This window comes from Mya arenaria, chromosome 8 (assembly GCF_026914265.1).
Source record: "Mya arenaria isolate MELC-2E11 chromosome 8, ASM2691426v1".
Lineage (NCBI taxonomy): Eukaryota > Metazoa > Mollusca > Bivalvia > Myida > Myidae > Mya > Mya arenaria.
Window position 1 is genome coordinate 75,307,391 of NC_069129.1, and position 16,008 is coordinate 75,323,398.

General features: G+C 33.2%; 1 long non-coding RNA gene across 1 annotated transcript; it reads left to right on the forward strand.

Moving 5' to 3' along the window:
• Positions 1-1,130: 1,130 nt before the first annotated feature.
• On the forward strand, positions 1,131-14,454 carry LOC128243721 (uncharacterized). Its single transcript, XR_008262877.1, has 4 exons — positions 1,131-1,257; positions 2,618-2,712; positions 8,674-9,073; positions 12,724-14,454. It is a non-coding gene; the product is annotated as an uncharacterized LOC128243721 (long non-coding RNA).
• The last annotated feature ends 1,554 nt before the right edge of the window (positions 14,455-16,008 follow it).

Sequence of the window (16,008 nt, forward strand, 5' to 3'; positions counted from 1 at the left end):
TAACACTCAGAGAAACAGGTAAGTACATCCAAGGTATTTCTATGTTCTGTAAACTCTCGGTAGATACTTTCATGTTTTCCTATTGCGTCGTTTTGGTGTCCGAGAGAGGTTTATCCCAATCAATCGTCTTTTCCATAAGTTCTTTGAGAATGAGTCTTCCTGGCAATACTACAAAAACAGTTAAGCCTTAAGGGTTCATATATGCTATTGATTTCCGACAACACGCCGCTTCGAGTAAACGTTTAGTCTTAAACAAACGAACTTTCAAACACTGATACAATTGTGCTATCTATGTGTTTCTATTTTAGTTTTTTTCGCCTTGGTGTCTGCATGATATGGTCTATTCTTTTCAATTTGATGACAGAAATCATTGCGGCACATAGTTTAGTATCTGGATGCTAATAGTGCTGAGAGAAACCAATGTGCCAAAGCACCTTCTTTAAATCTTAGACCAATGATTCCGTCTGTGTCCTTTAAAACTATTTTCTGTAGCTTCCAGGGTGTAGTCCAGCCAGATGTCGTTAAATTTGCCACTCGAAAATTTTGCTGTAAATAAGCCCTGTATATAGTCCACCTCCCTTGATAGTCTGGTCATATTCAGAACTTGAGCACTTATGAAATTAGCGTAATTGTATGCATAAATGCATCTTATTATGTTGTTCTGACTGTATTAATTGCATTTTATAGTCATTATGAATATGTAGGCAATAGTTAAAGCTTCGCATAAGTTTTAGCGGCCGTGTTAGACATCATCTTGGAAAGCAATGTTGTACCACCGTATTCACAACTACAACATGCATCTTTATAAACTACAAACTAAGCCTTTCTTTTGATATATAGAAGTCTGTGTTTACAGATACATACCGATATGGTGTCAGATTTACTATCAAATATGCTGTACTTATACCAATTCATTAATTTACAAACATTTAACACAAATAAAATTAGCACATAAAAAGCCCCTTACGTATGAATTTTATGCTTTAATCGTCATATACATGTTCCAAAGGTATTTTGATTCATACAAACATGATGACAGAAGCAAAGTTAAATTGTGTAAACATTTGCTAAAGGTATCAAATTTCACGTTATTCAAGCCCTTTCTTTGATACTGACTGAACGCCATATAGTTTCAAGTTAAAGAAAGGTTGTCGTTGAAAAATGCTTACTTTATCGTTATCACGGATGTTTTTGATGAATTACATCGGTTGCTCGGGCTAACTTCATTCATTTGCATAAAATGTCTGCTACTGATGAGTGAGTACTTAAATTGATTATATTTTTAAATATTGTACAATCTTGTACACTTCAAAGTCTTCAATAATATTTTCGCGAAAACATTATACAGTTTTGGATTGCTTTCATTTTTACATTGCTGCAATCATATCACCTTTTTATTTTGTAACCGATTGTTCTGGATTGTCAAGCTATACCTGCAAAATCAAACTGTTTATCCAAAGTTAAAATTCGATCAATATGCAATTTTGTGACATTATTTTATGTGTAATATTTTAAAAACGAATTAGATTATTTGTCCAATAATTATTTTTTACCTTTACAAATTGATCAACATTTAACGACCTCCAATTTGTGTTTGCAAATCCTAGATTTCGCAAAATCAAGTAACCTTTAAATACGGTGCAATCGAATACTGGCCTATACTTTAGTTAGAAGGCTTCATTAAGGTATGATTTTGGTGTTTTTTGTTTGCGAAATGTTTTTGGAAGTTTGTCTAATTGACCCGCCAACTTCGGGCCCCAGAGGGGTTTCCGCAGAAAAACACGGGGTTTTTCACTATCCCGCGGGATTTTTCTCCCGTTTTTCAAAAGCTGGGGAAAAATCCCGCGGGATTTCAATAATACAAGATTCGTGTTATTTTAGCTCAAAACAGCATCTTATATCAAGAGGAGCATTATGCTTCGACACCGGAAGTGAAATAACGCGAAACAAAAAAAACCCGCTTTTCAGTACGGGGTTTTTCTCCTGCGGGATAAAACTCCAAGATTTTACCGATAATGCAAAATCCGTAAGAAAAACACTTTTAAGCTATTATATTATTGTTATGATGTTAATTATCACTTGTTTAAGGATTTTGAAATACTTGCTTTTTATTTAAAGAACAACAGAAATTTTATGAATGTTTTTTACGGGAGAAAAACCCAGCAAAACCTGTTTTGACTATTTATGATTTAAAACGCGATTATTGCACTTCATTTAAAGCAAAAACAAATGTTACTACATATGTATCTTATATGTTTAATATAACAACCATGTTAGTTATGTAAATGATATTATTAAAGGTAATTTAACTAATTTCGAAACTTATGAAATAGTGTAATGTAACCATTTTAAAAAAAAAATCTTCCTTTTTTAACCGTCTTTACAAATACTGCAGAAATGAAAATTATACGTGACGTTAAAGAGTTGTAACGTTATAAAGATGATATAGCTTAAAATTGTTTAATCATTGGTACTTAAAATTGTTTAATTATTGGTACTTGAATCTGATTTTAAACCGGTTTAACACAAACATACAATTACAATAATCAATACCAGGGTACATGTATCATGCTGGAAAATTACGAATGTGTCAGACGAATTATTTTGTTTTTCATAGAAGATAAACAAAATCATCGAGCTTTGCAGAACGATGAATCAGAATGACTGAATGACACTAAGTTTTGCAAAATGGATATATCCCTTACTTCCATGGTAAGTCATATATATGTTATTCTATTGCATTTTTGTGTGGCTTGTTGAATATGTATCAGCTAAGAACACAGGTAGATCTACTTGACACACACAATTTTAATAAGAATATCTTAATACACTTATCCCATATATAAGGCGATTATTGATTATGTGACTTGCACCTGTAGCTAAGAAGAAGGACAACTCTTGGTTATGCACCAGTCAGTTATAACCACCCCCGCCCCCCCTCCCCGGTCCAGGGAATGGCAGGGACTTTGACTCTCGGTCCAGCTGAGCCCGGGTAAAGGCCCATTTTCCCCAGCTATCCCCGGTATACACCCAGTCTCGGGTAATCACGGCCTTCCCAGTTCCGAAGAATAGAGGGGACTTTGACTTTCTGTCCAGCCAAGCCCGGGTAAAATCCTTGTCCTGCAGGGACGAACTGCCGGTAAAATCCCTGCCAAATGATCCCGTACCCCAAGGACCCTAGGTAAGGCCTCCGGTAATCACAGCCTTCCCAGGTCCGGAGAAAAGCGGGGACTTTGGCTTTCTGTCAAGCCAAGCCCGGGTAAAATCCTTGTCCTGCGGGGACAAACTGCCGGTAAAATCCCTGCCAAATGATCCCGTACCCCAAGTAGTCCAAATAATTGTACGTTGACAGATTTTTTTATGATTTTTGATATGGCAAATCCTTAATGTACAAATTGTTTTGTACCAAAAGTGGGTAGTTGTTCCGGGTTAAAGCATATTGCGTCCATTAAATATCATAAAAACAAGTAATATTACCAGATTATGTTATTTTATATTAGTTCCGTTCACAAAAAATAAGTATCCAACGAATAATTATGAGTTTGACGGTCTATCTCGAAGCTTGTCGGAGGTGGCTGACTTATTACGATTGGGTCGAGTTGTTCCGTTTAGCATAACTTCTTTATATGTATGGTAAATTATGAATATAAACCTTAATGATCAATTTCAACCATAAAATACTGCACTTAATACAATTTCAATATTTTTCAAACACCTCCGGTTTTTACACAAACCCGTTTAGACATTAGGGATTGGAAGAAACCCGTATAACACGTCTATTATTTTAGACTTGTACCCCAAGGACCCTAGGTAAGGACTCCGGTATTCATGGCCTCCCCGCCCTCCTAAAAAAACGTCGGGAAAAAACAACATTATTATTAAAAGTATTTATTCTTTTCATGAAAGTCTTTTGCCTGTAATTGCGCATTCAACATCCTAATGCAATATAAACTGTCATGATCTGCCCCAAGATTTCAGATTTAGTAAGCTTCTTATGACACAGACAACAGTTTTGCCTATATATGATCTGCAGGTTGGCGCATGATTATTATATATTAATGGCATATTTAGCTGACTGCAGTGGTCAAAATTGACACCAGCCAAATTTTATTTAGCAGGGCTTGATAAAAAAAATTAATGCCAAGCATTAGTGTTAGAAGTCGGGCTTGTACCTTCAAAAGTCTAATTGGATGACTGACTCAGTATGTGCATGTTTTGACATATTTTTGTTACTGTTTGGACTTGTCAATGTTATGTCCGTCCCTGAATAACTGTCACCATCGGGTGTGTCATCACAATGTACATGTCAGAATTACTATTACTATAGTATAATGTCAATGTATGTTTGTCCCTGAATAACTGTCCCAATGGTTCAATTCTATGTAAAGTAAATGTCAGGATAATTATTAGTATATGGTAATTGTCAAGTGTGATGTCTGTCCATAAATAAGTCTCCTCATGGTGTGTGTCTTTGCAATGTTCATGTAAGAATAACTATAACTATAGTGTATGTCAATTAAGTCTAGTCAATGTAACATCCGTCACTGAATAACTCAGTCCTCATGGCGCTTGTCTTAAAATGTTAATATGTCAAAATAACTAGTACTTATAAAAGTGTATACATCAATGTAATGTCCGTCCCTGAATAACTGTCCCCATGGCATTTGTTGTTACAATGATAATGGCAGAATAACTATTCCTATAATGTATGTCAATAAAATGTCTATCCCTGAAATCCCTGTCCCCATGGTGTGTTACTTTACAATTTTCATATCAGAATAACTATTTTTATAGTGTATGTCAATGTAATGTCCGTCCCTTATTAACTGTCCACATGGGGTATGTCTTTGCAATGTTCATAAATTTCAGAATAACTATTTCTATATAGTGTATGTCAATTTAGTGTGACAGGCCCTGATAAACTTTCCCCATAGTGTGTGTCTTTGCAATGTTCGTTTCAGAATTACTGTTTCTATAGTGGTGTTAATGTAATGTCCGTCCCTGATTAACTGTCCCCATGTAGGGATTCTATGTAAAGTACACATCAGGATAATTAATTACTGTATTGTATATCAGTGTTATGTCCGTCCCTAATTAAGTCACCATAAGGGTGTCTGGTGTGTGTCTTTGCAATGTTCATGTCAGAAATACTATTAGTATAGTGTATGTAAATGTAATGTCCGTCCCAGAGTAACTGTCACCATGTAGCGATTCTGTGTAAAGTACATGTCAGGATAACTAATTACTATATAAATGTATGCCAATGTTATTTCCCTAAATAAGTCTCCCCATGGATGCACCAGTCAATTGTATCCACGCTCCCCCCCCCCCCCATGTCCGGGGGTATACCGGGGATAGCCGGAGAAAAGGGCCGTGTTTTTACTTTCCAGGTGGTTTCGCAGGGCCGGGTGACCGCGGTGGTTTTGTCATAGGGCCAAATTAAGCCAAGATTGGGCCTTATATAGAGTCTCTGGGGTGCGGGGGCATTTGGCCGTGGTTTAACCATCAGTTCGTCCCCGCAGCGCGGGGATTTTACCCGGGGTCGGCTGGACCGAAAGTCAAAGTCCCGGCTATTCCCCGGACCTGGGAGGGCTGTGGTTACAATTGACTGGTGAATTATAATGTCAGTCCCTAAATAAGTCTTCCCATTGGCGTGACTGTCATGGTAATGTACATGTACCGGTAATTGTTACTTTAGTATATTATTTTAAAACTAACAGTAGGATGTCAAAATGACTTAATTAATTACACCATGATAAATGATAATATATCATGAGTGGATGGTACTCTGAAATTGCAGACACTAATATTATTATTTTTAGTTGAAAGATTTTACTATTGTTAAAGTGACTGGAATAAACAGAATTTATGATGAAATGGGTTTCATTTTCCTACATGCCTTGGCGAAACAAAATAATCCGCTGAGTTCTCTCCATTCCTTGAAGCTGTCAAATAAGTTCACATTTGGATTATATATATCTTAAATATATATGTCTAATGTCTACACTCAGGCACAATATTTTGCTAAGAATTGGGCGCAAGTCCGCTAACGCGTTCACAGGGGGTACTTTGAATGACTGGGGAATAGCACAGTAGCGCCCCTAGTGTGCCTTCTTGTTTTCAGTTCCTACTGAAAGATTACTGTTGGTCAGCCTTAGAGTATTTGAGGTTGGCTGATGTAGTTTTTTCAACAGTCAGAGACTTCTGTTCAGGATTTCCACTCCTTTATTCTAAGAATAGTGTTCCTTTTATATCAGCGATAACAAATAACACAATTGCAATTGCAAATCCAGTATGATTTAATTAAGTCTATTTCATGTATATATATAGTTATATGAATTTTTCATATGTGGCAGGTCTATTTTAGAAGTATTTTGTTTATAATTGTCTCTGTGGCTGCATTTATGCCACTCTGATCCTGTTGTTGTTGAGATAATGAAGATAAAATTCTCTATTAACAAAAAGTCCACAATTAGAAAATAGTAGGAGAGAACATAATTAAACTTTTCCAATAAAAAAAATCTTAATCAAGATATGGAAAGTGCCCTTATAATAACCCAATTAAACTTAAAATTAAAAACAAAAAGTAAGACTTGTTAATTACTGTAAAATCTATAGGTGTTAGATGACATTAAAGCTGCACTCTCACAGATATACCATTTTGACAACTTTCTTTTGTTTGTCTTAAAAAGAGCAAATTTCTGCCTCGATATCTGCAAATAAATTTATGATTGCTGACAAAATCAGATCGTAGATTTTCACATTTTTCTGTTTGAAAAATTGATGTTTTTTAAGGAAAATGCATATTATATCATTTTTGGTTTTTTTGTTAGTAGTTTTATTTATATAACTGGTTCCATGGATTTTTGCAAAATTGGCTGGTTCCAAGGCAAACAATAAAAAGTTGTCAAAACGTTCAATCTGTGAGAGTGCAGCTTTAAGTGCACTGTACAAAGAAAGCTGGTAAAAAATATTGAATAAACACTTAAAGCAAAATTATGTTTGAACTGGGACCAATAATATGTTATCTTACTCCCAGGTTTAAACAATTGCAAATAATAACAATAATTATAGTTTTGTCTGGCTTTTCTTACACAAATAGAAACTAATTTTTTAATCAAACAAAAGACATTAAAACTGCATATCCAGAATATCCTTGAAATAATATCAAAATGCCAAGATAAAATGTACAAAAAAACCCCCAAAACATCTGAATTAAATAACAATTAGCCACTTTAGCAAAATGGAGAATTATACATTTAAGATATTCACATAAAAATCACCTCAATTTTTCCTTTCCATATGATTATATATTATATTTCTTATTTTTTTCCCTCTTTGCTATTAGCCTATAAATCAACATGACCATAAGCAATTATTTATATTTTAAGCATAATTAAGGAACATGTATTTTGATCAATTAAAGTGCATAACTGTAGATTATGTTTATTATCTTAAATAAATTATAAGCCTATTCATAATCATATTTATAGCACCATTTTCAGAATAATGATTGTCACATTAACCAGGCTTTCCCTGTATAAAACTGTCATTCATAAAGAAACATTAAAAGGCAATTTTAACTCAGCCAATCAGATGTCAAAAACAGTGAAAGGGGCAATGTCAAGTCCAGTGAAAGGGGCGGAGCTAAGATAAATACTGACATGAAATGTAGATGGATCTTACCAACTGAGGAACTATTTTGATTTTCCTCATTTGCTTGTAATAAAAATTAAATTTTAACATTGATACAAATTTATCAATATATTATTGAATATAAAAGTGAATTATAAAAGCAAAATAATGACACCAAACATGACACATCCTGCATAAAGATTAGCATTTTGATAAACTTCCTGGAATTGTTATAATCAAAATACCTTGCACCAATATATCAAATCCTACTCCCACACAATGCAATGTTATAAAGTAAAAATATATACAGTATGCAGCAAAACTGTCTTCAAATTAAATCCTTGATTAGGCGAAACAAATATTCTTAGTTTCTACTAACATCCCCCCAAAAAAGGGTAAATAGGTAGGCATTAATAGGTAGGCATTACTTTTTTTTGGACGACCATAATTCTTTAGCAAACTGACCTGTATCAGGGTATTATTTTAGGTCTCTGAAAAAACGCATTTTGATCAAAACGAAAAAAAAATAAAATAGGAAAAAACAAATAAATTCAGATGGGTGTAAACAAAGATTTGTATAGGCCTTATTATGTCCATGTTATCATATCAGTGATCAAAATAATCACAAGCCCACAAGCCCTGCAAATGTAAAGTTTTTTCTTGGCTGTCAGGGGCCCAGGGCCAACTTCAACTCTTGCATGATTTATGGTAGGTTCTGTTGAAAGTGTTTGAAGCAAAATACTAGTTTAAAAATATTGGCTTTAAAGGTCTCCATAGTAACACTTCTAAACCTAACAAATGGAGTGAATTAGGGGGTTATTTGGGGGTAATAAAACACATCTTGATAGTGACAATTTAAGTTTTAATCTTTCAAGTGGTGGTTCAACTAAGGAGGGATATATATATATATTCTGTGACATTCTAAACTTTAGCATAAAATGTTAACTTAAATTTAATAAGAAAAAATATAATTAAAATGTGAAACTTTTTTGTCATTTAAAAAAACTTGTCACAGCTTCACATTCTCTTATTTTTAAGGCCTTCGACATATTTGAGTGGGATCCTGAAACAACCCCTGACACAACAACTTAATTTACAAGAACAACCCTGCGTATAAGAACTACAATACTTCTGACAAAAACAAACAAAAGCAACTCCAGATTTATGAACAACTCTGATTACTAGAACATGAACACCAACCCCATCTTCAAGAACAACAACTTCAACCCCAGAACATCAACACTTCCTGCAGGGACAACTACAAAAACATCGGCTTTAAGAACAAATTCATCCTAAACACAAACATCAGCAACAACAGCTACCCGAATAAAACTACTCGAACTACAAGAACACCAGCAACACACTCTTTAAGAACACCAGCATCATCATCTTCTTCTAGACTTGCAAATGCAACAAACACCAAAGACAAAGTTGAATGGTATGTATATATGAATGCAAAGTTTTGACATACACATGTATATAAGATATAGTTATTTGTCTTATTCCATAAATATGACCTACTCATAAGAACGTCATTGATTAAATTATGTAATTGAATAAAACTAAACAATCAATTTGCTATCATGGATTCTTTAAGTCAATGAGCATATGACTTTTTTTATTGTCTTTTTATTTTGTTAATGTCTCAAAAAAGAATGACTACCTCAAGTTGGCTGATTTCCATTAGATTTGAAACATTATTGAAGTATTCAACAATATATTTTGATAGGCTTTTTTTATTGAAGATTATGTTCATGCAACATACCTACTTTATTTGTCTGCAATGTAGCCATAAACTTAAAGGGACTAGACACCAGGTTGGCAAGTGCAGTACTTCTTCAAAATAAGCCTAGAACTGTCGATGAGATCATTTAGAAGGCTGATAATACAAAAGGGTTATTAGTACTGTGTTTTGATCCGGGAGGTTGTATTTAACTTGAGTGGATTTTTGCAGATTCGGATTTCACAAGGCACAAGCCTCCCGGATCAAAACGCCATACTAATAACCCTTTTATTATATATACATTACTGATTTACTTGTTACATCACTTAAAAGCCACATGTTTTCATAATAAATGTCATTTTAAAGGGTCTGTCTCACAGATGATAAAATATATAGCGAAAAAAACAAAGTGTCGAAAAATGACATAAACTTGGCATCGATGTGTACAATGCATTGAAACGTACTAATTGAAGTACCACATAGTTTACAATTTATTTAAGTTTAGCAGTTACTTAGTATTTTTACATTAAAAAAGATTACTGGGTATGTGTTCAAGGTAGAATTCATTCAATCATGCGTGATTGGCTAGAGGGTGTTATCACGTGAAGTTGGACTTCAATTTTTGCGACGCGGGTTTGACCCGGTCTCCGACACAATCTTTTTTTTTTACATTTTGGTACTTTTTTACAATTATGACATCAAAGCGTAACACATTTTATTAGATAATTGTCCTGAGATTCGTTACAGAAAAAACTTTTTTGTTGCAAATCTGTGACACAGTCCCTTTAAGGACACATTATTTTGTTTTATGACATCATTTTAACTTCACGCAATGACACTTGTAAAGTTGTTATGACGTGACGTCACAAGAGTTGAAAACGGCTGTAGTGCACTAGAGTGGAATACAGCCTACCGTATTTTGCGATATGTATTACGTGTGGATAAATGATGGGTATATATATAATAAATAATTTTACATGATTAAAATAAACAGAGCAATCATTTGACTATCAACTTTTGCGTTTACAAAGTATGCGTGCCAATTAACGTAAAAGACATTTGTTATTTACCTAGACACGAACAAAATTATATGTTGTGTTTATTAACAGACAGAAAGAGATGTTTATTGTCGTAAACATGTTATTTAACAGTTTTTTTGGACAAAATATAGCAAATATAAACACACATAAATATTCAGTATTGTCACAACGATTCATGGCCTCATACAAAGAAAAGAGAATAATAAAATTGAGTTGAATTTAAGAACAAAAAATAATGTATCAAAAAAGGGAAACACGATACATATCAAAATTAAAACTGTGAGATATATATAAAATATAGTAATGAAGTCTTATGGGAGGCTATAAACAAATGTCATTCTACTTGAAAAATCTAAACGATGTTATTTATTAAAGAATGTCTTAACATAAAAGCTTGATTTATAAATTTACCTAAGCTACTTAGTAAGCTGACATTTTTTGTTAACATCAGTTCGATAAACTTGTACATACTTGGGTTTCTAATATAGTATATTTTAATCATTTTTTTCTGAGGTCATTATATACAGGACATGTGATGATGGAATTATATTCATCTTCTAAATCATTAGAGTTACAATAACGTAATATCTATTCTAGTTCGGCCATATCGACCGGTTTCAATATGCAGTTTATGAATGACAGTCTTACTTTAGAGAAAGCCATTCTTAGTTTCTTTGGTAAATTATCTAGGTAAAGTTCAATTTCGAAATGTTCCTTTATGATTTTGTATGTGCATTGAGTACTACTATTGCTTATCCCTTCATGTCATGATTGCTTAAACACATCGAGCACTCTATTCTTAAACATAATATGAGTTTTTCAAATTAACTGAGTTTGTTTTTAACCAAACATATGAGAAACCATCAATATCTTACAAAGAGTTTACCTTATTGGCCCAGTTGTTACGATAATAGAGGTTTCCTAACATGTCACTATATAATTCGTTTGTGATATTGTTGTCGGTAGAAATAGTTTAACACCAACATTTTATAATCCTAGCATATCTATTTAAGGAATGAATTGCGGGGTTAATGTCATTATCGGGGTATCAACGCAATTGGGTTGGTCAATGTGTGTGGAGTCCGAAGGACTCCACGCGTACTTTGACCAACCCAATTGCGTTCATATCCCCGATAATGACATCAACCCCGCAATTCATTCCTTATACTTACACCAATAGTTCATAATTTCATTCAAGAATTGTTAAAAAAATACTTCATTTCATTAAAGAAAACCTTTCAGTAACCCGTTCTTACCCATTCGGTAAATAGAACGACCCGACTATAACCGGAAACATTTTTTTCAAATGACGTCACAATAACGCGGGAAAAGATCAACCACTTGAAATCACTTTAAAACGTAAAATTGAAACACTTCTGGTACCAATATATTTAAAATATAATAAACTAACACTTTTAAGAATGTTGAGCTATATTTTACGGGACCTGCAGACACAATATAACCAATAACAAGATCAATAGCTTTCATGTATATTGTTATGCAATGAATTACGATCCGAACATATCCGAAGATGTTGCGTTCATCGATTGATGAACGCAATTGCCGAAAGGCAGTTCATTTAAGGAATGGAAGTTGAGGTGTAAATATTGACATATAAAGAGTATCTATCTATTTCACCGTAAACGGCCATATTGCATGAACTCGTTTAACATCTAGAATATATTTATAAAATTTAAGATGAGTCTCTTTCGATTTTGAAAATCCCCATATCTCTGACCCATGATTCAACGTGGCCCCAACAAAGGCGTCAAATAATTGACAAAGAACGCTAGGCTTAAAATGGTAATGCTTTGTATTATTTATAAGTAAATAAAGAGCCTTAATACCTTTCCCTGCTATGGATTCTTGGTTAAGAACAAAAGACCTGGTGTAGTTCAAAACTGTTCAAAGGTAATTAAAATCATGAACTGTTTAAAGATAATCATTGTCATATGTCCATTTTCCATTTTCACGTAAATTGCCCCTTTTCCGGAATACCATTATCTTTGTCTTTTTCTATGTCCCCATTTCAAACAATAAACATGCCATTAATATTTATGTGAAAAAAAACGGGTTTACTTTTAAACATTTTGCTACTGAGCTTGTTTCTGTAGTTTTTCACATTAGTAATGCAACAAATTTAAGCTATATATTGTCCCTGTCATATACATATGTGATTTAACTTCAGATTCTCTGGCCATGTTTTATGAATTAAGTGAATTGAATGCAGTTTTAATAATGGGAATTAGGACCGTCTGTGACGTCAACAGTGACAATGTTAGAGCACGCATGTAAGCACTTAAAAGAGTTTCTACTTTTTTTCAGATCAACAGATACATTTGACCTGCTTCAGAAATCAGTAACAAGATCTTAACAAGGCACCATTTTGTACAATGTAAAGTCAAAGAAGAGTGTTACAAAAAGAGATGACCAAGAATACAATGCCATCAATGATAGAAACATAGAAAAAATGTCATCGATGTGTTCGCGAAAAGCATTTTGCAACGAAATATATAAATAAGACGACCGTGATCCACACGAAACGCAAAGCGATTTTGACGATGCAAACGTTAGTATTTCTAATAGTTTCTGACCATAACATTATGCAATTCGCTATATCACAGATGCTAGATATAAATTAAAAATATATGGGTCGAGAAGTTGACATTTTGGCTTGCCGTTCAGTCGGCAAGTCGAAACAGGATTCAGTAAGTACTAAATGACAATTCATCTCCCCATCTTCAAATACTAACTATTGATAACTGACGACCCCATATATGTGTGGATTCCTTAGAAAGGATATTGCTTGCTGATATCTATTATGTAAAATAAAAGTAAGAAATAAACTGCAAACTTTAAAAATATGACAGTGTGCATGTCTGATCGCTTTTGTATATTGATAACAATACACAATTCATTATCTAATTTAAAAAATACAGTAATTCTTACCCAACCGTTCTGTAAATAGAACGACTCGACCAAAACCACAAACAGTTTTTTAAATAACGTAACAATAACGCAGGAAAATCCATCGCTTCAAATAAATTTAAAGCGTATAACTGAAACACTAATGACCATTAAACATATAATAAATTAACACTTTTTTAACACGCTGATTTAAGTTCTTTCGGGGCCGGCTGACATAATACAAACAACAAGACGATAAAAGATTCTCAATAAACATGTATGATATTATTGTCATGCGATGACCCATGGTCCGATCATATTCGAAGATGTTGCGTTCATCGGGTGATAATCGCAATCGCCGGAAGGCAATTCATTTAACGAATAGAAATTGAGGTGTAAATTTTATTATATTAAGCAATTTTCTTAAGTCATTAAAGTATGTGTTTTCTGTGTTTAAAGATATTCACATTATTTCTGTCAAAAATAAGGGCTTTCAAATGATAGCAAAATCATATGGCATATATCCAAACTTCACACGTGGTAAACTTTGATTTTGACGTAGACAAATTCACATTTTTGACATCTTTTTATTTGACTGTTAATTTCATTCATAATTCCTGTACTGCAATTAAAAATTTTGATGTTTTTTCTTTTTCTTTTGTGGATTTACACATTTTGAGCTGATTCTTTAAACTTCTATTTTGATATTATCCAAGACACAAACAATAACCTATTATCTGACAGTTGTCGTTGTTTTGTACAATTCATATATGGTTTGCTCTTAAAGCTACTGAGCTTGTTTCTGTAGTTTTTCACATAAATATTGCTCTTAAATATGTTCCTTTAATTTATAATCGAATCTTGTAATTTACCATATTATAAATCATGAACTATCTTATAAATAGTCATACTAATATTGTTAACATGAAAAAAATACCCAACTTCGAATTATATTTCGGTTGTTGTTATTATTTTCACGTTTCTTTGTGCTACTATAAATACGTTAATTGATCTGTCATCGTGTTTCTACACAACATGTATGTGTAGATACATAGCAGGTAGTTGGGCTCAATGAATTAGTTGGATTTTATCTAAACCGTGGATATAGAGGCAATATTTTGAAGAGTACTTGCCTTCTAGATTTTGAAGATGAATTCCTGAAACAAAATATAAGGTTGAATATAGCATCCTTACATAACCAAGCTTTCAGTCCTTTGATTTTATGAAGATCTTTAAAACCTTTTTTGACTGACTCGGAGTGTTTTCTTCAATTATTTTACATTTTCAAATAATTTGGAAGAAAATATTCGCTAATACATGTCGCTTTTATTTTTAATAGTGTTTTCTTTATTTGTTCCCAGTTTTAATACAATGTTGCTTTTTATTATGAAACCCTATGATCACACAGTTTTAAACAGTAAACGGAAGGTACGATAACAATCGAATCAAGTGTAGCATCATCATTACAAGCTCTAACTTGAACTAGGATTTGCACTAACAGTTTATAATTCGTTGCCTTTTTATGAATACAAAAAGCATTTTTACTCTTTTACATACATCGTTATTAAGGTTTGCTTTTGTTGCGAAAACATTAGGCTATTTAAAAACCTTAAGTAACGTGAATACCATTCTGAAAACAGACGTCTGCGTGTCGGTATCTTTTACTATAAAATACCTTTTCTTTCAGACACAAAGTCTCCAAAACGAACTATGGTATTTCGGGATTTTAAAGGGCCCTGAGCGCAAATCATACTCAATAGCGCCATCACATCTTCACAGCACTTTTGCCAAAGTAACAGCACCATCACTTTTTATACTTGCATATTTTCCTTAATCTTGTATATGTACTGGCGTAAGAACTATAAATAAAAGTGCTTATGCCCTTGTTTTAGAATGTTTTACGCCGTTTTTATGACACGAAGTGTATTTAAAATGCAAACAAGTATCAAATTATACACGTGTTTAAATGCACCACAGTTCGGACAATATTGAAACGAAATCGTAGCAAAAAATAATAATGATCATACAAGGAAAAATATTCTCCGAATTTCGAATTATGTCCAGATAAAAACAAATAAGATAAATAAAATTATAAGATATACTCACGTGTGTGCAAAAAACAAAAGCCGGAGCTGCACCATAGAAATATTGCCAGCTCATTTTATTTGCAACACCGATAATATGAACACCTTGGAGTTTGCGTTTAGTAGGCGTGTGTGTCGGTTTACAAACTATTTATGACAAATCAACTGGTTACACACGTTTTAATATTTAGTCTTGACCTTCGCATGGCTTTAAAACATTTCAGTCAATATAAGTAAACAAACAGGACTTTCTTTTTAACTAAAACCAACAGAGAATGCAAATGCCAAATGTCGTCAAAATATATCACGTCAGTATATAGCTGCATCTCAATAAAACAAAAAAAGTTCATAAGATATCAGATACAGAGTTGTTGGAAAAATATCAATGTCAATACATACAGATGTTCTGGCGTTTTTGCTACTTCTATCAAACATGGACATCTTTTCCAAATCAAACTTACCTAATACCTCCATAACCGAATAAAGGCAACGTCCATTTCTTATTCCGAGAACTTTTGCACTTTTGTCCATTTTTACTTTATACTTGTCATAATTTTTGTTTTCCAATTATTTATAGCAATAATTAAAAACATATCCTTGGTTTTGTTTATAAATAAGC